At 35.7% G+C, this 25,134-nt stretch overlaps 1 pseudogene; it reads left to right on the top strand.

Annotated features, from left to right (window-relative positions):
• Positions 1-6,428: 6,428 nt before the first annotated feature.
• On the top strand, positions 6,429-7,179 carry LOC143387231 (ADP-ribosylation factor-like protein 6-interacting protein 1 pseudogene; annotated as a pseudogene).
• The last annotated feature ends 17,955 nt before the right edge of the window (positions 7,180-25,134 follow it).

Below are 25,134 nucleotides of genomic sequence, written 5' to 3'. Positions count from 1 at the left end.
GCTGAAAAGCTCTACAAGTTTGACAATTAAAAGCAGGCCAAACTAAAATGTACTACTCTCTAGTACATTTATCATAGAAATGTTTTAGAAAAATTCTAGCTCACCACACCACAAAAATCAAAAGCTCATCATTTCAAGGACTTTTGAAATGTAAATAAAAAAGTAAATAAGTAAATAAATGTAAAGAAATATTTCCTTTATAAAAGAATAACATATTTTCTGAAGCAATGCACCTAAAGTTAAAAAGCAAATCTAGACTTACAATATCTCACATCTAATACCTACAGATATTGTGTTTAAAATCTGGATCTTTGCTGTGATGGTACAGAGTATGAGATGGTATGAATATTCAAAATGGAAACTGTCCCATCGGTGATATGATATAAAAGACTCTAGAAACACTATTACCTAGTCACTGAAAATGACAAAGGACTAAACCATAAAGAGCCCAATGTGGGAAACACACGAGGAGAATTGAATAAATGTCTTAATAGGTGTGTCACAATATGCATGCTATCATGTTGATACATATTAAAACAAATCTTGACTTTACAAGTACAATTAATTTCCCAAATAGTTTAAGAGTTGCAAATAAACATATTAAGGGCTCTTCTTAGTTTATAAAGAAGTCCTTGATAAAGAGGATAGCAGGGGAGGGTGTGCAAAGGCAAAAAATGAAGACGTCAAAAGAAATAAGTTTTCCTTTGGGGGAAGGAGTTAAAGGTTTTTGTGTATTTTAATTAGTGTGCAAAAAAAAGGAAGGAAGGAAAGAAAGAAGCTGTGAAAACTATTAATTAACACCTTAGCACCACTATCTAGCCCCCACTAACACCTTGTGCTCTAGCAAAAAAAAAGATAAAAAGAAAAAGGGAGATGGTTGTAAAAGAAAGAAAGAAAAGGAAAAGGCCCTTCTGATTCTTACTTCAGGCCATTAAAAAATTAAAAAAAAAAGTTCAAGCTTCCTCTAGCATTATTCTAACAACTATGGACAAGATTTATCTTCAAAGAACTTTCTTGTTTACAATACAAATCTCCCCCTCTGTAACAAATTAAACCCAATTATCTGGCTGAACAGTTTCCATAATAAAACCTGGTAGACATAGGAAGCAGTAACCTTTCCACTTTTTTTCCTCTCCATTTGATAGCCTGCAGATTTCAAGGAGTGAAAACCACTCTTACTTATCCCATTAACACATAGGTGTTGAGAGGGCATGGAAACCCCTGGAAAGATAAATGGCCTCATTTTTCTTTGGATCAGGCTTTGGAGACAACTTCCAAAGATCTGAAAAAGTGCTGAAAACTCTCAGTTGCTTATTTGATCCATAAATTTAAAAAGTGCTATGGGAAACAACATTCCTCAGAAAAGCATTATTAACTCTTTTTTGATCAATGCACTCTACAGACATTGGTATATCTAGGTATTGCTAAAGGACAGACTAGGAATAGTCAAATAAACAGATCCATCTGTTAAGATAGGAAGTAGATGAAATGCAATCACATACACTTGGGTCCTGGCCAAATCTAATTCACCCTGACAGACTGGGGCTCAGCTTTTAATCAAACAGCTGTCAAAGACACATTCATGTCCCTCTAACAGTCAAATACAGAAGCCATCCAAAGAGGAATTTCAGAAAATCAAGTTTATTCTAAGTCTTCAAATCACATGTGTGTAATGTGTGCCTGCCCAATAATATATGCAAATTTTAATGACAAAATTAAAAATTCTAGTTTTTTTCCTATGACACTATATTTTGCACTCATCAGATGACCTACCCAAGAGTTTTAACTAGCCACTTTCTGTCCATGTGAACCTCCTTTGCAAAAACTCTCTTAAGTCCTTTTTTAAAAAAGCAAACAACAACAAGTCAGAACAGAGCAGCTTTTCCCAATTTTCTCAACCTGACCTATAAGGAGTAATATCTAAACAAATAAATACACTTCCCTTTTCTATCCCTACTCTGTAGAATTCCTTTTACCTGGCCAGTCAAGAAAGGCAGAATAATGAAAAGTTGTGTCCAGTCATACCTCAATGGGCTTTGTTCACATCAGCCGTTAAATAATACTTTGACAGAACAATAGCACCTTCTCCAGTATTAAAAGCATTATGATTAATCTTATTAAACCAGATTCTGAAGCATGGCCAGAATAACTAGACAGCTAATGATATAACTACTGTACCTACAAACTCATGCTACTGAAAAAATAAGGAGCAGAAAAGAATATTCATTTTTACATGCCCAATACAAATTAATGACATTTTCCATAGAAACAAGATACCTGTTGCTACAAAATAAATAAATAGGTAGACTAGCCAGTGACCTAGGTAACTTTTCTCTTTTAAAAAAGAATCCAATACTCTTATGAAAGAAAAAGCACTTTACTAATTTACATACAATTAACAAACAAAAAAGAAATGTCATCATCCTACTTAAAAATTGTCCTACTGTAAGTTGGTGGATTTCTATATCCCCACACATTTAGAAGTAAAGTCATGGTTTCCTCCTTCTTGCACAGTTCAGGAAAGATTTCGGGAGGAAGATCATCATTAAATATTTTGGAAACTTAAAGCTGAATTCTTTGGCCACATCTCTCTTTAGGTATTATAATAATAAATGAACAGACAATATGAGGAGCTACATATGGAACAACCATACTTATACAACACTTTGGACTGTTATTTTCAAGAACTGAAGAATGATTTATTTTTGCAAATTTCAGTATCATTCAAGCCAGAGCCAATTATTTGCTTCAAGGTGATTTCACAAATAACTGATTTCAAAAGCTCTTTGATGCTTTCCTAGGCTACTCAAGAATATGAAACTTAAAAACAAAAACAAACAACAAAAAAAGAGACGTATCCATATAATCTGAAGATGAAGAAGAAAGCTTTTCTTACTGTTTATAAAATCATGTATCCTTATTATAACTAAAAACACATAAATAGTGTCAACACTTCCAAGGGTTGTTACTTCTTCTTTCATATGCCAAAATAGTATTTTCAAAAAGGCTGGTTAACAAATGCTATTCCCTTCCCTTTTGGAATGATCAGCCAAGAATTTACATACCATACTTCTGGAGAAAATCATTTTTGACAGAAGGAATTGTCATGGCAAGAGCATACAAATACAGGGCCACATGGTGTCCTTTCTTGAGATAAGAGGCAATAACCTGACACACTTAGGGCTTTATTCCCTTTCTGAATGAAGAACTTGGTGCTACCCACATCAACACCAGAAAGGAAAATACCCTGGCACTGTACTAACCACACACAAAGACCTCTGCTCTTACCTCCCCTGTTAAGCACTGTCCTGTGGATTAATTCTTCTTTGTTTTAGTTGAAGCCAAAAACTAACATCACAAAACAGTGTTTCCCTACATGGGACTCTCTGTAAACCACATTCTTTGACTGCATAAATTATTTCTTAAGAATTAACCTGGCCCCTTTGTGAGATGCTGAGTTAGGACCAGGAACAGGGAGAAATTTCTGCACCACTTCTGCCAGGAAGTCAGTCGAAATCAAACTTAGGAAAAGGGGACTAATAAGAACAGAACCAAGAAAAGAGTCAGCTGACCAAGGCCAAATGCTCACAGCAACAGTCACCAGGGTATTTTCCCATCACAAAAGCTTTGGCCTTTGTCCCTCAAGTCTGAAATAATAAATTTTGTACTGAAAACTAGTGGGCTGATGCACCTAAGCAACAACTATTGTTATCAGGAGATGGCAAAGGAATATTCACGCTCTTGAGGAAGTAGAGTAAGCACACCTTTCTGCCATGAAGAGAAGGAAGGGAAAGAGCATGAAAGAAAGAATAACCTTATTCTAAAGCAAATATGTTATTTACTACAATGAAAGTTCAAAGGAGAAAAGTACCCAGGCCCACAAGGGCTGCATTTGAGGACAGAAAGAGGTGGCAAGACTTGTCCAAGGGTCTCCAGCAGAACAGGACAAAGCTGCTCTGGAAACCCAATTTGCCATTTTCTAAATTGTGGGTTCTCTTCACCATGCCCCCCTCTTTCCAAGCAGGACTTAGGGTAAATCAAGCTGAATGAGGTTAAAACAGGAGAGGAATGCAAAAGGATTTAAAAAAAAGAGGGAACACGACCACCCACCAACTGGTCAGTGCAAAGCCACAGAAGGGGAGCATTCTTGCTTACTGTTGCAAGGGACAGAATTCTTATCATCTTCCAAGGCCGACCTGCAGTGGCTCTCTGGCCTACTCACAGGCCTTGGAAACAGGCAAGACACAAGCTGCCAGGGAAGAAAAGAACAGAGCAGGACTTTTATTATCAAAGCTTAAAACCTTGACAAGTTGGCCTTAGCCTCCATCTCAGCCTCTCTCCTAGAGCCTGTGTGCTGATCTATATGGAAAGATCTCAGAGCCCATGTTGCACATGTGTGTGCGCATGCACATTCATCCCCACCTCCACCTCCAAGCAGTGGGAATTTCATCTGGATTTTTTAAATGTCCCTTAAAATAACCTTTAAATTGAAGTGCCTTTATAAAAGATTGAAAACATATGTATTTGAGGTAATAACACTGCCCACAGTTGTTTTTTTTTATTTTTAAAGGAAAGACCTCATGCTATAATTTGTGTGAACAAAAAAAGAATCTTAGAAATCATCTAAGACCTATCATTTTATAAATGAAAACCAACTAGGGATCAGGGAGACAGGTGTTGTTTCTCTGAAATTAAAAGTAGATAGTTCTTAGATGTTTTGTTCCTAAATCTTTTTGAGTGGATAAATAAACTCTGACAGGAGGAAAACCTTAAGAGATTCAAACACGGGTTAACTCATGCTATCAGTGTGTTAGCTTCAGAGACTTGAAAGTCACACAACTTCCTTAAACAAAATCGCAACCTGTTAAGATTAAGTTCATGGATCAGATGATCTATAAGGTATTTTCTCCCCAGATGTAAAGTTGTATGATACTGTTCTAGAGCCAAAAACTAAACAACAAGAGTAATAAGCAGTTTAACAGTAGTTGAGATGATTACTTTTAACGTACCCAAGATTTAAAAGTGTACACTGTTTTTTAAAAATAGATTTTCTTTGCTTTCCTCTGCCACTAATTTGTATACTTATATATACAAAACTGGAAGGACGGTTTGACCTTAGCCTTAAAGGGTAACAGACAATGAGCCTGACAGACAATTAGCTGTTAACAGTTAGATATATTTAGCATTTAAGAAATGTACTATCAGTGTACTGAAAGTATTTGGAAAGTTCGGTCCTCAGTAGATAGAGCATGAATCATGTCCATGTCACCAGCAGACCACTTATCTAATCACTCCCACTATAAATGCAAGACTCTATGGCTCCAGAGCTGGTTTGTTTCATATTTCAGCTCCACGGTCACAGACAAATTCCCTGAGCCAAAATAAAACCTCTGAATTTCTGCATTCACCATCCCAAAATGGGTGAGTGGCCTCTCAGCCTGTGGAATTCCACATTGTGATCTTAATAAGCAGAAAGGGATTCTGACTGCTCCAGCTGAGATGGTACCAAATGGCTAGCCAGGATTCCAAATTCCTTTGAAGGAGGCATGAAGGTGATGGATTCAACAAAAGGCTGTGAATTTCACTTAAAACTTTAATCACATTTTAAAAAATTAACAAGCTAATTTAAAAAAAAATGGTTTCTAGAAACCACATTATAGCATTCTTCTGGTCATCTATGAAAATCCAATAATTGTTAACTCCCAAGAAATAAAAATATGTAGCCTCTTATAAATACATTTCAATTGGTAATTCAAGCTTTATTTTAAAAGAAAAGGAAAAGCAAAAAAAATTTACTGAGGACCCCTGCCCACAAAGTAAATGATTTATAAACTCAAACATGCAGATCAAAGCCCATACTCAAAGCACCCCCGCCCTTATCTGCACAGGCTGCCAAGAAAACAAGGCCCAGGGCCAGTGAAAGAGCATACACTAATTCTCTCAAGGAAGAAAGGCAATCACAACAAGAGATGAAATTTGTGGAACAAAAACGTAAAAAGGGTTTTTTTGTGGTTTTTTTTTTTTTTTTTTGCTAAAATTTAAGAAAGGTACAGTAGTGAGAAGCATACACAGAATATGATCATAGCAAATATTCTTTCAATCAAACTGAAATAGGTCTTCAATACTGAATGTGGGTGCTAAGGCGCAAAGAAACTATGGGAAACAGAGCAAAGTTGCCCAGTGGCAATATTAGGTGAGCTGCATGTGTAATTTCAAATATTCAAGAAATCAGACTAAAAAGGTAAAAGATGTATGTGAAACTGATTTTAATGGCATATTTTATTTAACTCAACATATCCAAAATAGTATCATTTCAAGGTAATCAAAATCTAAAAGGAAACAATTTATTTCATGATACTTGGTATTCAAAATCTGGAATGAGGCGCTCCAGTCGCGGTGCGGGTATCCGGGGAAGGTATCCAGGGAAGGTATCCGGAGGGTGCCTTGCGCTCGTTGAGACTGCACCTCAGGGACGATGGCGGAGGGAGATAATCGCAGCACCAACCTGCTGGCTGCAGAGACTGCGAATCTGGAAGAGCAGCTGCAAGGATAGGGAGAAATGATGCTGATGGCCGATAAAATTCTCCGATGGGAGAGAGCCTGGTTCCCACCTGCCATCATGGGTGTGGTTTCCTTGGTGTTCCTGATTATCTATTATCTAGATCCATCTGTTCTCTCTGGTATTTCCTGTTTTGTTATGTATTTGTGCTTGGCTGACTACCTTGTTCCCATTCTAGCACCTAGAATTTTTGGCTCCAATAAATGGACCGCTGAACAACAACAAAGATTCCATGAAATTTGCAGCAATCTAGTGAAGACCCGACGTAGAACTGTGGGCTGGTGGAAGCACCTCTTTACATTAAAGGAAGAAAAGCCTAAAATGTACTTCATGACCATGATCATTTCTCTTGCTGTGGTTGCTTGGATTGGACAGCAAGTCCACAATCTATTTCTCACCTACCTGATAGTGACTTTCTTATTGTTGCTTCCTGGACTAAGCCAACATGGAATCATTTCGAAGTACATTGGAATGGCCAAAAGGGAGATAAACAAGCTTTTCAAACAAAAAGAAAAGAAAAATGAATAATGCATCTATCTGCTTTATTCCTGTGTTAATGGAGTCTGCATCACCCCTGGGAACAGTTGCTACTATGCTGTCTGGATACTAAAATGTTACAGAAGTAGCTCTAGCTCGCCTCACTCTGCCCTTAGTTGATAGAAATTCACACTTGCCAGGTAAGGCTTTGCACACAGTGTCTTTGAGTCAGGTATAGCTGGGCACATTTTCATCAGTTGACCTTAAATGGACAACTCATTAGTGAGTATGACTCGTCTTGATTTTTCTCACCCAGGGTTAATTGAATTTTTACTTTTGATGACTTCCTTTAAAATAACAGTGGTGATTTTTACTTTTTAGTATGATTAACAGTGTTGACATTTGTTCTAGCTACTACAAGGTAGTTGTCTGTGGCTATAATAAGCTGAATCTACTGTCTGCTTCCACAGTCTGCTTTAAAAAACTGTCTGGCTTCATGAATATAGAGACCAAGTTTACTACTTCTGATGAAGAGACCAATTAAGATTCGTTGCTTGTGCTGGTTTTTTGTTTGTTTGTTTTTTACCATGGGAGAAGAATCCCCATGGAATAAAATGAAATTAATTCCATGCCCTAGTTTGTATAGGTTTCAAACTCCCTTGTGCAAAACTTAGTCATTTCTAGGAAACATTGATTCTTTGTTCCACAGGGAATCTGACAGGCTTAGAGCTCTTGTTCTCTGCACTACTTCAAGTTAGTAAACCCTTAAGCCTTTTTAACAGCAGACTTCTAAAAGACTGTATTTAGGATTTTCACATACTTAGCATTTCAGGTTTTCAGCTGACCTGAAGTACACAGTAGGTCAAGACCTGTGTCTGTGACATTTACTTCATGACCAGCTAAACAAAGACAAGTCTGCCCGTGTTGAATGAAAATTCATTGCAGTAGAGAAAAAAAATAATCTGATTCTTAAGACCAGAGAAAGCCTTCAAGGGTAAGCCTCAAAATTCCCTTCTTTGGTAATAATGGCCATTACTTGGTCCCCCTCAGTTTGGCATTGAAGAGAGTTCTACACTGATGACTTTTTTTCCCTCAATATTTCTTTGAAAAATTCAAGGGCTGTTGGTGACAGCAGACATGTAGTGATAGCTGGTCTCTGGTCTATGTAGACCTTGTGACTCTTTGGAAAGCTTATCATTCTTTCCTTCTCAGTAGCTAGCAATTTAGAGTAGTTAACACCTGTAGGAATAAACCTTTGAGGGCCAAAAAATGTGACATATTTGGGAACAATTCTTAAGCTGATGAACTAGCTGTAAGATAGTTTGTGAATTTATTGCGCTGATGCTGTAACCCTGTACCTTCTGGTGCATCTGCTCCTGAGTAAGTGTTGTTCTCTCCCATTTTTCTCATTGTAAACAGTGGCACCCGTTTAAGTGTATGTTTGATTTTCTTTTTTAATGTTTCATATGACAAATACCTTAATTTTACATGTGTTTCCTCATTGTAAATAAGCCTGTTTTCTTATCTGGATTTTTTTTGTGTGAATAAATGTTCTACCAATTAACTACTTTAGCAGTTTTAATCCTGTATTATTTCTTCTACTTTGTTTTGTGTAAAGAATAAAAGTTTTAAAAAGCTGAAAAAAAAAATCTGGAATGAGGCACATTGCAAATGATCCATAGTTACAAGTAGCTGCTGGATACCCTTTTGGACAGAACATTTAAACATCTACGTAGTTAATTATCCAGAATTCAGATGCATCAAAATACTGTGGTTAGCCAAGGAAATGGAAAAAAAAGATGAAAAAAGAAAAAAGAGAAAAGAAAAAATATGTTCATCAAAGGTGATCAAAAATTCCCCAAGGCCTGAGAAGAGAAAGTTAAGTTGGATTACACATAAATGAAATAAAAATAATTTAGATTTAGACATCAGAACTTCAGAGCTGATGAGACTAACACAGTTCTACTGTAGGCATCTGTACAGAGTACTTCCCTTTGAAAAACTGTATAAAATAAGCATGAATTTAAAAAAATAACATAAAATTATCTCTGGAAAAAAGTACAGGGAAAATATAAGATCTCTGCTATATATTCTTTTAAGCTGTTAGTGACAACTCCTCCACAAAAGAATGAGTAATTTATATAAACTCCAAGAAAGCTGAGTGAAGATATACATTTTAACTTTTAAAAACACTGAGGAAGGGTTGTGGCTCAGTGGTAGAGCAGTGGTCTAGCACATGTGAGGCCCTGGGTTTGATTCTCAGCACCACATATAAATAAATAAATAAAAGTCCATTAACAACTAAAAAAATATTTTTAAAAATATGAGGAATAATGACAGTATCTGGAAAAAGAGAAAGTAAGAAAACTACAAGAGCAGTCATTTGTAAAGGAATTATTTGTCACAGTGTTAAGTAATGTCACCCTCTACATGTGAGATGTTAGGTGGGCAAAAGCACTGAGTCCCTAAACATTTTCAGTTTGTTCCAAGCCTGTATGCACATATGACAAATATTTTTCCATTGGTCCTCATATAATTGATACAGAAACATATTCAATAAGAACATATTCAATTGGATATTTCATGTCTGGGTTACTAAAACTTTAATTTGACATTATTCCCAAAATGACTTAATGGCTGAAGAACAATAAGATGGGCTTTAGATTGATTTACAATATGTTGTTCTTTAAATTCTATGCCATAGAGGTGTCAAAGATGGTTTTTCATAACGACTCACATATCAAGCTACACCTCTGAGTCGACATTATCTGGATTTGGTGTCGGTAGAATACTTAGGTTATTATGCCATGAGAGATTTTAGGTATCCAGTCTACAAATTCTGAGTCTGTTATTAATATGTCATGATCTTAGGCACATTGTAATGCTTGGCTAGACCTGTTAATCTTCTTAAAAAAACAATGTACCACACTTGATCTGAATTGTAGGTTGGTTTCATAATGGAAAATAAATTTTAGAAAAATAGCTTCTGATGAATACTATCAAGGGTTAGCTCTGTAGACACCAAATGGTTCTCAACCATTTTCTTGTCTAATCCACCTATGGGATATGACAAATACCTAAGAGTGACAAGGACTCATAAGTGAGGTTTCAGAGACCTCCCAGGGGAAGAAGATCATAGCTGGTCTACTGAAATTCTCTGAGTCAGGAACCATGGGGAGGACTGGGGATTCAGCTCAACGGTACCTCAGTAATCTAAATGATACCCTGGAAAGACCTAGAGTCACTCACAACGTTGGCTCCTCGGGAGGAAGTTATGGCTGAAGGATTTTATGGGAGACATTTCTGACAAAGATTCCCCTACCCACAAAGTGCCACAGCAATTATTACATGAGAAATGCCTGTGGGAAGGGGCCATGAGTCATATCCTTTTAATTTTTGCCTTGTTCATCAGACCCTTCAACGGGAAGAAGATGCTGGAATGTCCCCAGTATGAATCACCATGCTCCTCTGGACTGACCGTTTCAATGCCCCATCAGTGACTTGGAAGAAGAATCCAACTAGTCACCTTCTAAGGGATGCTCAGTACAGGCCAGGGCAGCTGTTGTCTCCTGGCTGGTGACAAAGTTCCCACTGATTCCTGGTATCTTTCTGAAAGAAATTCCTGATATGAGGGTCCCCAAGTGCACAATCCTGAGGATAAGCAAGGAGATGTCCGCAGACCTCAAGAGAACCACATCAGAACCACTACAACCGATTAATCACAGACCAGCTTTCACATGCACCCAGAATATTCCAGAGTCAGGAACTGATGCTAAAATTATCACCTCCATTTATACAAACATCCCACATAAATTAGAATTTTTACAACTACTTCTTCTTCTTCTTTTTTAACAGAACAAGGCAGGGAGCTGAACTCTGCTTTACCTTGTACTATCTGGCCTAGATCTGCCAAGATGTATCAAGAAAACAAGTCAATAAATCTCATAAAATTTTAATAATGCATTTTTATTAGGTCAGCCTAACTTTGCCACGGTATCCTATCTATCATTTTTGGTGTTAAACATTGGTAATAATTATTTGGTTTTTAATGCAGTGGTTCTTAACAAGGGGTGATTTTGCCCTCTATGTAACATTTAGTAAATAATGGAGATATTTTTGGTTGTCAAAACTGGAGCACCTAATGGACAGAGGTCAGGGGTATTGCTAACCACCAAAAATGCACAAGACAAGCCTCACATGTTAAATAATCACCTGTTTAAAAATGTCAATAGTGCTGAAGTTGAGAAACACCAATTTATGCCTTAATTAGATATTTGTTTAAAATTTTCTTGTTTGTAATATTCACCTGGCTTGACATGGCTAGGCTAAAAATGACAATTTGTTAGCAGGGAGACCACTAGTAATAAAGACAGGGCTGAATAATCAAAAAAAAATTTGGACTGGATAACTTAGAAACCAGAGTACCTATTAATAGTAAGAATAATAACAGATGCCATATTTCAATAGTGTTTTAAATTTTTCTGAATGCCTCAGCACAATTTATGATCAAACTTTATTATTTTGAATGCTCTTTTATGAACCACTTTGGGTTAAGCTACGTGGATTATAGCTAAGCACAGAGCAGCGCTTCTCAAGGAAATAACTCTTTCAGTAGGAAGTCAGTTACTTATCACTGTAAGATTTTTAAGTGGAGATTGAATAGCCATGTACGTGTCTATTTTTGAAACAGCTCCCAGAATGCCAGAGTAAACCAGAGGATACCAAAGGTCATTGACACTCAAAGTTTTTATATAAAACCAATCAATAACTGCCATTTCCTTATTTGTCTTTGATCCTGAGCACAGAATCACTGTGACACAATGATGTTTGAACATTCCAGGTCTTAATGCAGGCACTTTTGACTTGGTGAACTGAACCAGGATTGCTAAAGGCAACTAGGTTACCTGAAGGAGTTAACACTGGTATACTCTAAAGTAACAGCTGCTTGTTTTATGTAATAAGTACCTGTCTTAGGAATGAAGGGAGAAGAATCAGTATTTCATCTTTTTAAAAACGAGATTATTCAAATTTTGTAGGCGGGGTAGGGTTCATTAAGCAGCCTCATCTCCCACAAATATGCCTGCAATCTGGTTTGCACTCTCCCTCCCTCACAAATCACAACATTTTGAAGGTTGAGAAGAGGCTTGCATATCATACTCATTTTTTATCCTGATATTTCATATTCCCTTCGAATTAAAATTGATTGCAACTTCCAAAATGGCAAGCAATGGCACACAAAGAGCAATCCATTCACCTACTGGTAAAAACCAAATTACTCTAAATTGGATTACTGGAGACTAGAAACACCAACCTCAAATTAAGTAAACTAATCCATGTGAGCAGGCATGTGATCCAAGGAGAATATGGCTAAGTGAAAAAATATAGGGCTGTGATAAATGTTCACAATCAGCAGGACACAGCCGTCCCTCCTAGGCTGGCCACCTGGCCCTGCACTGGTTGAGGATATTCAACTAGTGGGGCTGCCCACAGTGAGATCACAAGGAAAGCTTTGCATGTGAGCTAGTTCTGAATTTTTTTAAAAAAATTCTCCTAGTATATGGTAAAAAGAGCTGCTGAAAGTCACTAAGTCATAAAACGTATTCATGAAGAGGCTAAACTATGGAGAAGGTAACACAGATTTAATGTCATCTGAATTACACAGATGTGTGTATAAACTCTGCATTGAGAACATGGATTTTTTAAAATACCAAGCTTTTTTTTTTATTTCATGAAAGTGACCAGTAAGTAAATGAGCACCAACAGACCTAAGAGGAATCTTAGTTATCATGTAGAGCAAGTCCTACATTTTACAGATGAGGCAAGAGAGACCCAGAGATGCTACACGCCATGGTAAGTTTACACTAAAAAAAATAGCTGAGTTCATAAACCCCAAGTTTCCTGACTCCTATCCTATTATTCTTCCTAGTACATTAGGTTACCATCGTCCAGTATGCATACTCCTGGAGGGAAAAAAGTTAAGAGCTTTCATCTCTCAGAATCTAAGAGCTTCATCTGACTTAATCTATTAAAAATAAAAGCAAAAAACAATGATATGAAATATCCATCTATATCTAAATATTCTCTACCTTCCAGCCCAGTTGACAACAAATATACTTTCTGGTTCAGTTTTTCTCTGGAGTTCCCCACAGTATATGATTCTAACCATACCATAAAATGGAATCTTTCCAAAGGTGTCTGTATGGTAGTTAATTTCACATATATCTAGGTTCAAGGACAGAGAGTAGTCTGAGATCAAAAGGAGAGTAATAATGCAACAGGAAAAACAGAATTAGGAACAAATGTTGATTCTGCCCCAAATGTACGGTGCAGACACAGGCAAAGTGCTCCACCTTCTATTATGGATGTCTTTTAGTGACATCAATATTGATCTTCATTGTTCTAATGTAATTGAATAATCAAAGAAAATAATCAACTGATTTCAAAAGAAAACTGTTAAAGAAAGACAAATTCTGAAATTCTCATTGAAGAGTGACAAAAAACAAGCAAGATCAAACTAGGTGAACCAAGGGCTTTTTGTTGCTGTGGTTTTACAACACATTTAAGGTTTAATTAGTGTTTACTTCCCCTATCCCTAGTTTAGTGTGTGTGCGTGCACACGTGTGTGTGTGTGTATGTGTGTGTGTGTTCCCTTTAGGATGAGTAGCAAGGAGCTTAGCCAGAATACCTTAATGATTACTGATGCATTCCATTAGTTTTGTATAAAAACCAGGCATTTATTTCTTAAGATAACAATCTAAAAATCTGTATGTTATAGTCTAATTAAATGGGAAAATTTTGATTCTGAATTGTTTAATGAAAAAGAACATACATATAATTACTAGCTATTTTTATTTTTTACTGTTTAAAAAAACTTTCGAAATCCTGGGGGGTGGGAAAAAAAAACAGACACAAATCAAGTTGTTTCCCTTTACTTTTGACATGTTCAATTGACCACAGTAGTGGTGAAGTCATAAACCACTAGCGAATTCTAAACTAAAAAAATAAAATTCAGGAAACATAAAGAACTTGAATGTTCAAAAAAAAATTTCCCCACAATAGCAACAAGTCCTAAGTTGGTTTTGTTCAGGTCTTATGGCACTAATCAGAATCTGAGTGAAGGAGTAGACAAGTCTTTTCATCAGTTTTTCCTGTGATTTTGACCAGGTACAGACACTGTCATCGAGGCCTGCTCTGCACAGGGATATAGTACATACAACTATAAAAGCCTTAATGCTACTGTCTGTCTTTACTCCATGCAGAGCAGGACAGAGTTGAAATAATTAATGAATCAAGACAATATTCAAGAAACAATCAGAAACAGACCATCCTACCCTGCTAGAAAACAAATGGATCTTCATTAGCAGTCAAGTGCCTTGTACCACACATCAGATTCCTCAACTATTCAAGTTCAGAATCTGAAATCATTGGTTTTCCAAAATAAAGGATATTTTGTACACATAATTTGTAAAGCATTCAATAATGCCACAATATTGAGTAACATTGAGTGCACATTCTACAAAACAATCAATAAAAATGTAAATATTGACAATGACATGTCTGCTATATATATGTACCAACCCTATTGTGCTCTAGGGCAAAAAGTATAACCCAATATTCATACTTGCCTTATTCCATATATTAAGAGGAATTCTGGCTGGCCATAAGGTCACTCAGAATAAAAAATGCATTTCCCTATCTCCATAATGCACAGCCAATGGAACAAAAGAACAAGTGTTATGTGTAACTTTCAGGTTATGCTTTAAAAAGAAGGAACTCTCTTTGGTAGCTTGGACTGACTATGAACTTCATTGTTGTCCATGATGAATTGTGCAAATGAGGGCAATGCTCTAGAAGGCAAACAAACAACAAAGAAACCTGGATCTCTGAGTGATTTTATGTAACAAATTCATTATCTGATCTTTGGAAGGCTGACCTCCTAATGGCTACATGTAAGAGGAATAAAACTTCCTTGTTGAACTTGATTTTTCCATTTCTTGTTCCACACAGTCAAATCTAGATTCTACTTTAGTCACAAATCAACTGAACAATAACTACTTAAAAAAATTATTACCATGTACTTTGGCCAGATCATGATCAGAATTATGCACAAATAGATGTGAGCAAGAATCACACATGTGCAGCATAAATCTACATGTGTGCCTGGGTCCTGGTCATTTTCAGATGATGTGTCATGCCAATAACCCCAAGGTATTTCTTAAATCCTCTCTCTCCAGGGCATTCCCCTGGATTGGTTGTTTAAAATTTTGATGAATTGAGAATTTGAAAAAGAAAAAGAAAGTATAGAATATTCAATAATAGAAGTAGATAACACATGTACATATATATTCTATGTGTAAATATCTACATAGAAATAGAAGTATATATGTCACTTAGCTTTCTTCCAAAATTTTGCTGTAATAATATCATATATACAAAACAAATACATGCTTATCTATGACCCAAATCAATATTTCACCAACTGATACTTGACTGAACAGCCTGTGTGTATTTAGGAAATATGACATGGCGACAATAAATGCAACATATGAGTAGTAATATAAAAGAGATAGACATACAAAAAAGGTACAATTTATGCCTAAGTCAGAAGTTTATGGTACTTCACCAACTCTATCTATCTTACATTGTACACCTAAGATCAAAAGGACAGTTTTGCAGAAATACTCAGACAAAACACATAGGGGTCACCCTAGACAAAGATATTACCCTTGCTATTAAGTCACTGTTTTGCTATTGTTTTAATTTCCTTTGAAAGCGATTTCCTGATTTGAAAATTAAACTCTGGCAAAGGTTTCAGCCTTCTGAAGACAGAGCCCCACTGGCTACAGGTATAAGCTTTTACTTATGTAAAATGATTCTACCCATGGGAACTGTGATCGCTTAGCATTAACAGGCTTGCTCCAAGTCAAGAACAAATAGAGAAATCCATGGAAACCACAGCAAAACACTAATGTTTTTCTGTAAAGTTTCACATAAGAACCCAGTACTTAGAATACACTTTACCCAACAACAAAGTGTATTCCGATCAACTAAAAACAACCACAAGAAATCCTTAGCCTTCTGGTTACACAGGGGCAAAGGGTCAACAGAAAATACCTAAATAAACTAAATGGTCCAACTTATCATTACAAATGGCATGTGAAAACATGTGAATGTTTTCATAAAGAAACTCATATTTTCATCTTAACCACTTTCCTTCAACTGTTCACCAAGGGCCTTGAAGGCTGCCCTTCACCAGATGCAACCTTTTCATTATGTCTCATTTTCCTTGGCCTCGTTGCAGTATTCTAATTCCTTGGTCATCCTTTAATTCTTCAAATTTTCCTTGTCCTTAGTTTGTGTTTACGGAATCCTCCCCTGAGCTTCCTCAGTTCCACATTTGTGTCCCACAATCCAGTCCTCAGCATTCTTTCCATGTCTCTATATTCTGGCTTCACTACACCATCTCTATTGCAATAGATTCTCAAACTTCTTCTCCATCTTTAGAACCAAGCCTAGTTGTTGTATGTCCCCCTTGCTTTTCTTTCCAACAATTTATGTTCATTATCCTCTTTCATTAATCCAACAGAAATCTACGGAGTGTTGACTGAGTCCTAGGGATCAGGGTTGCCAAGAAACATAAGGTCACTCTAGTCCCATAAAATAAAACCACACTCACATTAGTGTGATTTTTTTTTAATCCTGATTTCAGGGATAGAATTCAGGGGTGCTTAAGCACTGAGCCACATCCCCAGCCCCCTGACCTTTTTTATATTTTATTTTGAGACAGGTTCTCTTTGAGTTGCTTAGGGCCTCAATAATTGCTGAAGCTCGCTTTCAATTCACAATCCTCCTGCCTCAGCCTCCCAAGCCACTGAGATTACAGACATGCACCACCACAACTGGCACATTAGTAATATTTTAAATCAAAAGTTGACCTGGTGGCATGTAAGCAACTACCCCACATGAGCTGAGCACAAAGTCTGACTAGATCTTGTAAAAATCTCAAGCAGAGAAGTTAGCAGGGCAGAATGGAAAGGCCAGAGTATGAGAAGTAAGAGATGGGAACCAGGATGTACAGAGAGAGTAGAAATGGCAAGATCATATTATGGGTAGCAAGTAGCGAAGGTGCTGGAAAACGAACCCCAAATTTGCTTCTCACACTTTGTGCTTGAACTTGGTGCTTCTTTATGTCAGATAGTGGTACCAGAACTTCCAAATCACTTATACTTCAGCCTTAAAGATCTTACACCCCCTTTTCTTCCTGGGACCCACACTTAACAGATGTCAAGCAGAAAAATCCTAGTTTCATTTCATTTATGTTTTAAGGCTTAATTCTGATGCCATGTCTCCTGGAAATCCTTCCCAACCTCTACCTCCGAGGGAATCAAGGATCTCCTAATACTGTGACTGCTTGTATTTGCATCAAATTTCTCCATTACTTGATGAAAAACACATGGGAAAAAAATATTTCTGTTCACATTTGCACCTTAGTATCTGTTCCCCACCCTAGATGCTCAAAGGTGCCATCATCTATTCTCGAGGAAGAGTTTGGTTTTTTGTTTGTTTGTGTACTTGTTTGCTGTGGTACTCATCACTCCACCAGCTCTTGATGTGGAGAATATTACAACCATCTCATTTTACCTATTAGCAAAGTCAACATAAACTAAGCTAAGCTGCATTTTTTATTTATTTTATTAAATATTGGACTCTATGGTAGGAAAGAGGGGTTTGGTAATCTGCAAAATTCCTTCCAAGTCTAGAACTCTACCAGATTTCAATCATATTAAAAGATGATTGAAGAAAAATTAGGGCTGAGATTTATAATTATACAACGGAGAAATAAGTTGTCTTAGATTGATAACCTTATACGTTGATTTCTCCAAACTTTCATAAACACAACACATACGGCAGACTAGAATGTATTTCATTTTTAATACTTAAGAGTATAAACATTTAATACCTTTTAATTTATTCCCTCACAGCACTTACTAAAATAAAAACTAGAGAATAGAAATTCCCCAATGGGCATCATAGGAATTAATTAAAGGTTTTATATCAAACCAAATAATAACTAGAACAGTGATAATCAAGATAGATTATCTTTTGCCGATAAAGAAAAAAATCCTCAGGATGTCTTCAAGTCATAATGAAAATTTGTAAAACATGCATTCAAATACAGTGGCCAAGAAGTAACACATTGTTTTAACACTTTATGTAAGGGATCAATTTTCAGGCTTCAGTTAGGCCTATCTTGATGGAAGTGTTAGAAAACTGATATATAAATATTCTAAATTACTACACCAAATGTATGAATACTTTTAAAGCCAAAAACTATTTAAAAGTCCAAGAACAAACCCTGATCAAAACACAAACTCAGAAGGAAAGGACAAGGTATCGCAATTTGTTTTATTCATGCTGCATTACAAATGCATCTATGTTAAAATTATAGTTGACACATTACCTCTCAGATGTTATGGGCATCACAGGAATTAATTAAAGGTTTTATATCAAAAAACCTTTATATGATTATCAATACCCTTTTTTTTCATAATCATGGTGCTAACTGTGGGCATATTTTTATAAAAGGAAGACTTTTATTCAAAACCATTTAGTGGCATTCATCTTAAGGGATTAAGTCATAGATATTAACTGAAGTAGTATTTTGCTAACACTCATTTTTTCTTTCTTGAATTAAAATTATTTTGGTTCACTGGTTCTTCATTATTATAAAGAAAATATCTTTGGATGAACTCAAGAGTGAGCTTGTTTGGAGGGGCCCCAAATGTGTTATGCTCTCCAGGGTAATAAGAAAAAAAACCTCAAACATAATTTTGATTTTGCTTTAGAACAGAAAAACAGACACCTTCCTACCCCAGCAGTGATGCTTAGAAGGGAATTGGAGCACAGACTTCATTACGCTGTATTGATCTCACTAAATAAAGGGTTGTGAATGTATTGATCAGCTCAGACTAAACCCCTAACTGTTTGCAAGACCATGCATGATGTGGAGCTCAGTTCACTGAGGAAGGAAGAACAGAAAGCACTTTTGTTCCCAGGCAGCCACAGAGCCGCATTTTACACTAAGTAGTAGATTAACATGATTAAAATAATAGACAGCATTCAGTTAGAGAACAAGGGAGGGAGAGAAAACTCGTGTTAAATTCAAAGATTTCTCAGTTTTTAAAATGATGCAATATTCAGTTAAGGGTAAAATGACTTTAAAAAGACAAATATTTTCTTTGCACATTTCTAAGTAGAAGGGCAATGTTTTTCTCCATCAGTTGTTCCTTCAAATCCCAAAATATGTCTGTAGTGTTTTTTTAAAAAATTTGCATGCAGTGCTCCACTGTCTCTCGCCTCCATCCCCCATCACTCTCACTGTGACTGGAAGGATGCATGCAGGGAGGGACAAGTCCAAGATTAATGCTGAGGTTAACTTTGTACATCTGCTGATTTTCATTTTCATTTGGAAGGACATGATTTTCTTTAGTCAAACTCAATTCTCATTCAAAGTAAGCCTGAATAAGCTGTGAATTGATCTTATTACAATAAAATATTGCTGCCAAAATTTACAGTGGGTTTTTCATCTCGGAAAAATGGGAAACCACACCCCATATCCTGGTTTTCAGAACTCAGGCCAACCACATGCTTCCGAATTTCTTTAGTGTTCATCTTTACACTAAGAGTTTTGAAATTTAAACAAAAAGAAAGGCCTACTTGTCTTTCTAAACATCAACCAAGAGAACATTTCCCCAAAGGCTTTCCTCCTTGTTTTCAAATTCAAGGGGTTAATTACTCTGATCTACTATTACTATTCATGTTATTGCTCTAATATTCTGGTATTTAAAAGAGAAGAAGGCAATTTCATATTGAATCAATTCATTAATCTTTTTTGCTGTTTCTTAATTATTTTCAGTCAAAAAGATATAAAGGAATTGGTGCTAGTTCAGAGGAGGAGAACTTCAGTCTGGAAACCAAATTCAAACTTGAACACAATCCAAGTACTAGTGTGGCCACTAAATAGTTGAACAGCGTAGCACCTTCGGCAAATTGCTCTATCCCCAGTTTCAGTAGTATGGAGCATATCCTGCTCACTCACTGGGTCAGCTATGAAATTTTAAGAGAATTATTTGAAAAAAAAGAGCATTAGATTCAAATGAGTTATTCTTAATATCATCTGGGCTTTAGATTCTATCTTTACATCCATTTAATCAGAAAACATTATAGCTGTCACAAAGATATTAGAACTTTTCAGTTGGGAAGGGAAAGGGAGGAGACCTTCTATTTCACAATTTATGTCCCAGTGTTTGAGGTAGGAGAAAAGTCTTTAAGTTCCTTCCTCTCGAGTTCAAGAAGCCAAAAACCCAGTATATCCTTGATGCACTTGACCAATATTTACACAGTGCTGAGAATAAATAAAGGAGCTACTCCTGCTCCATTCACACTTTGAAAGTGGGAACTAGTATCTTCCATAGTAATTCCAAAGAAGATGGGAGAAGGAAAGGAGTAAAACCTAAAGAAAAGACATATCCTAATATATTCATGTAAACATGCACATTTGTAAACATTACATGTAAATTAGCTTAATTTGTGAAAATGCTCCATGTCATAATGTTATGAAAAAAATAACCTTGACATCATAACGAACATTTATTTAGCATTGCTACATGCTATGGTGGTGCTAAGCATTTCGTAAATATTAAATATTAATCATGTTAAGTTCTGCCTCAAATATTAGTATTCTCAGTTTTCAAAACATAAACTGAAGGGTTCAATTTCATATCATTTATGACCCAGTGATCACAACTTCTGATTACAAAATACATATACATATTTGCCTTTAAGAAATATTTGACAATATAAAAAATGCACAAGATTTTTTTTTCCGAAATTTGGAACTGAAAATAGTATGAAAATTGAGAAATACAAAATTTGAGTATGGTATTTTCATAGGAAAACAGACAGAAGCTGTGGTGAGTGCATTGTCTAATACTATCACATACTCAGACTTGACAGGACAATGGATCCCACTTTAAAAAAACAAGTAAATATTTAATTAGAAATGAGATTACTGAAATTCACAATAAGGCGGGGGGCACTAGAGAAGAATAGTGTTACCTTAGATTAGGTAGAGGGAAATGATGGGAGGAGAGGGAAGGGAATGTGGGGATAGGAAAGATAGTAGAACGAAACAGACATTATTACTTTATGTAAATATATATGACTGCATGACCAATATGATTCTGCAACATGTACACTCAGAAAAATTAGAAATTATATCCCATCTATGTATATCAAAGTGCATAAATGCATTTTACTGTCATGTATAACTAATTAAAACAAATAAAAAAAAAGAGATGTTGAAAGGTCATGTATGGTTTATCCTATAAGAAATAAATACATACATATGCATTAAAACTACAAACTATTTTGAAGAGTACCATCATTCTGAGACAAATTGAGCTTATATACCCATTCCTGTTTGCTCTATATTGTCAAGAGGATATATGAAATGACATTTAAACGTAATAATTGGGAGGGGGTTAATATGGCTGCATTACAAATCAAATCCAAACCAAATCATTTATTTTAAATATGGCACATAGCATACCCCAGCTTAAGAATGATGGCGTGTGATCTTTCAAAGATATGGGTTCTTCCATTTATTAGCTGGATATGTGTGTAAAATCCCTAGTATTTCTGAATTAGCTTTACTCAATTCATTTAAAACATGCATAAAATATACCCCAAATGGTTATAGTAATTATTAAGTTAATGTATCTAAAGCCCCTAACACAATGTGTGGATTTAAGCAAATTTGGTAAATTATATAAATATAAAATAAAGTCAGGAGGCTTCTGATCTCATCTTATTTTTGAAAAGTTATAATTTTGGGTAAATTGTTCTCATTTTCTAACATCTTAAAAAAGGAGGGTGAGTGATATTCATCATTTTATTTCAAACATTTATTGAGAGAATGCAATAGGCACAGGAGATAGAGACGTGAATAAAACTCAGACCATCCTAGCAGAACTGCCAGTCTGGTGGAGAAAAGACAACTTCCAAGAACTGAATGGTATACACAGACAGCCAGCAGGCTCTGAACAGACCAACACATGCAACCATATGGCAATATGACCACGTGTTATAGGTGGGACCCATCAATGCAAGTTCCATATGATGGGACCCAGAACATCCACAGGGTGATGGGGCACATATGCTACACAGTTGTTCCAAGGCCAGATTCAAAGGTCTTGCATTCTCAGCTCAGGTAACTGGACTCGCAAGGCACTCTGAGGAGACAGGTAGATGCTTAAGTAGGAGATAGACATGGTATCTGCTTTGTATAAAGAATTCCAGCAGCAGTATGGAAAGTAGCTTCCAATAATACAATGAAGAATTGGATTATGAAGTTTTTAAAGGTAAGTATTATGTTACTCATGAAATTATCTTCTTTGGTAGGAAAAAAAATAACTGTTAAGTCATCCTATCTGCCAGCCTAAAATAGTGAGGGAAATACTAAAATCTACTGGGCTTTCCTTCTAGTTCCCATAGGAGCAGTTATGGATTTAGTTGATGGATTCAATGCCTGAGTGGTTTGGGAATTTATAAGCTTCCCTCTAATAACAGCAAATTGAAATTCTGGTAGCCATAGTGACAGGTTATTCTAGCCCTATCTGAAATTTAAGAGGCAGTCATCAGCCCAAAGGCCCTGAGGCAAAGGGAAAATGACTTCTTCCCAGTGAGCAATGGTCAAACCAATTTACCTATTCAAAAATACACTTCAGATTTTATTTAACATTATTAAAATGATGCCCTTTCCACTTTTTTAAGAAGGCAAATAACCTATTCACAGAACACCAAGGCTGACTACAATATAGCAATTTGAATCAGATAAAAAAAAAACATGAATAGAACTAGATGGGGGGAAAGTTGGGTTTATTTTTGTGGGAGGCAGAGGTGTTCCAATGTATACAAGTCCATCAAGGCTATTTCAGTACAAATGCTATAAGAAAATGATTCTCCCATAAGGGAATAAAATTATGTGACATCTCCTCTTTCATGTTAAATACACATACATCTAAATTCTACTAAATTTCACATATACTGTGAAACTGTATGTGCACAGGCATCAAAGTGTATAGATAATACTGGTCAAGGGTGATCGTGGGCAAATATTTTGCAAAACTAAACTATCAAATATTAACTTGAAATCCTAAAAGAATGTTTAATGACAAATAGTCTAGATAATGAATAAAATATATAATTGATATAAAATTGGCTGCCATCCTAGGATACCTCACACTTTGCCAGGATAGGTGCCTAAAGGAAACAGTTATATCACCACTAACTAGATGGTCAGTATAACACCAACAGATAAATGGATACCCCCTTGATATTCTTTAAATTTTTTTACATTGACATTTCATTTATTTATTCTGTAAATTTTCATCATTCGCTATTCTGCACAAGTTTTATGATAAAGTTTCAAATTTGTTAAAATTTTTGATACTCTCCTGATATTCTTTAACAAATTTTTATCGTTCTTTTGCTGTTATTTTAAATTTTTGCCTTGAAATTACATGACAGTTGATTGTTTATTGTTTTCTGCAACTAAATGTAAAGTAAGAGCAAATTAATAGGCTACACCAGGATATGTAATTAGGTTGTGAAAAACTTCTTGAATTGTAACCCTTATAATCTTATCACTTATATAAACTCATAGATTATTCATCAAGAACTCTATGGATACAATATAATGAGTGTATACATGAAATATCAGATGTATTTTCATTTCTCACACTGTGCTTACCTCCCAAGAAATTTGGCTGCTTGGCTATAATATCTAAAGTTTTGTTTTAATATGCTTTCATGGTATCTATGAATTAAAAAGTGAAGGCTGCATTCAAAATTAAGCCTATTATTAATGAGGTTACTGTCACACAAAAGGACACACAAACACCATAGGTAGGATGAACTCAGCCACATACTCAGCAGCTACACTATTATCTGGTTCTGGCAGATATGCCAATGGTACAAACCAAAAGCCTATTTGAATTGCTGTTTTTCTTACATTTCAAAGCCAATTTGTAAAGTAATTTTGGATACAAACAACAATGGACAAGCGGCTCCCATAACATCTAATGATATCAGTCCTTCATATATAGGTTTCTGATGTGTCTTAGTCCACTGAAAATAACTAGTATGTAGTATGCAGTATGTTGTTTATGTATTATATAATTCTTGCCCTTGCAATATGCAAACAGATCTTAGAAATGCCTTCATATAATCTTCTGGTTAATAGTTATTCCACTGAAAATTATCATTTACCTTTCAAAATATCACTGAGTCAAAAGTTGATGCATTGCCAGCACTAAATTAATTTTCTCTGAAAATATTATTACCTCAGTTTAATAAGTTTAAATCACACATGTAAAAATTTTAAACTTGCAAATAAACACAACCATTTACATATAGAAATCTGTTTGCAACTTAAATATATTTTAATTGTGATAGTTGTCAAAAAATATTTCAAACAAGTCTACTTGATATATTTGTCAAATAAAACAGAAATAAAATATAAAAAACTTTATTTTTCTTGAGAGTCTAGCTTATGATGTGCAAAATTGATGACTATCTGTTAGACTTTAGGCTTGGGTATAACTTGGAAAATACAAATTATTATAAAAACTGAATGTGTTTTTCAGCAATCATTATTTATGTCTTTCTTATTACTCATTTTTAGGACCTCTAGAACTGCATAAAAATGTCATATTAGGTTAACAAAGTAGAGTCACTGAAACGATGTGACATTAAGAATAGTGTCTCTGCTCTGCTACTGTCTTGGAAGAATAATGAACCTATTTTGGCCTCAGTTTTCATTTGCACAATAGATAGTCACAGTGCCCACACCTCACAGATGATGATAAGGCCCACAGGAACGAATTCACACAAAACATTTTCACATCCAGTTCATGGTACTCAACAATCATCATGATCATCTTGTCATTGAATTGTTACTAACACAAGGACCATGGGCATAGGGAAGTCCTCAGAGGTCCACACTGCTGCTGGACAGACAGAAAGACTTCTGAGTG

Source organism: Callospermophilus lateralis, unplaced genomic scaffold (assembly GCF_048772815.1).
Source record: "Callospermophilus lateralis isolate mCalLat2 unplaced genomic scaffold, mCalLat2.hap1 Scaffold_101, whole genome shotgun sequence".
NCBI classification, from domain to species: Eukaryota; Metazoa; Chordata; class Mammalia; order Rodentia; family Sciuridae; genus Callospermophilus; species Callospermophilus lateralis.
The sequence above is the reverse complement of the archived record's forward strand: the minus strand, read 5'-3'. Positions and strand labels throughout refer to the sequence as shown.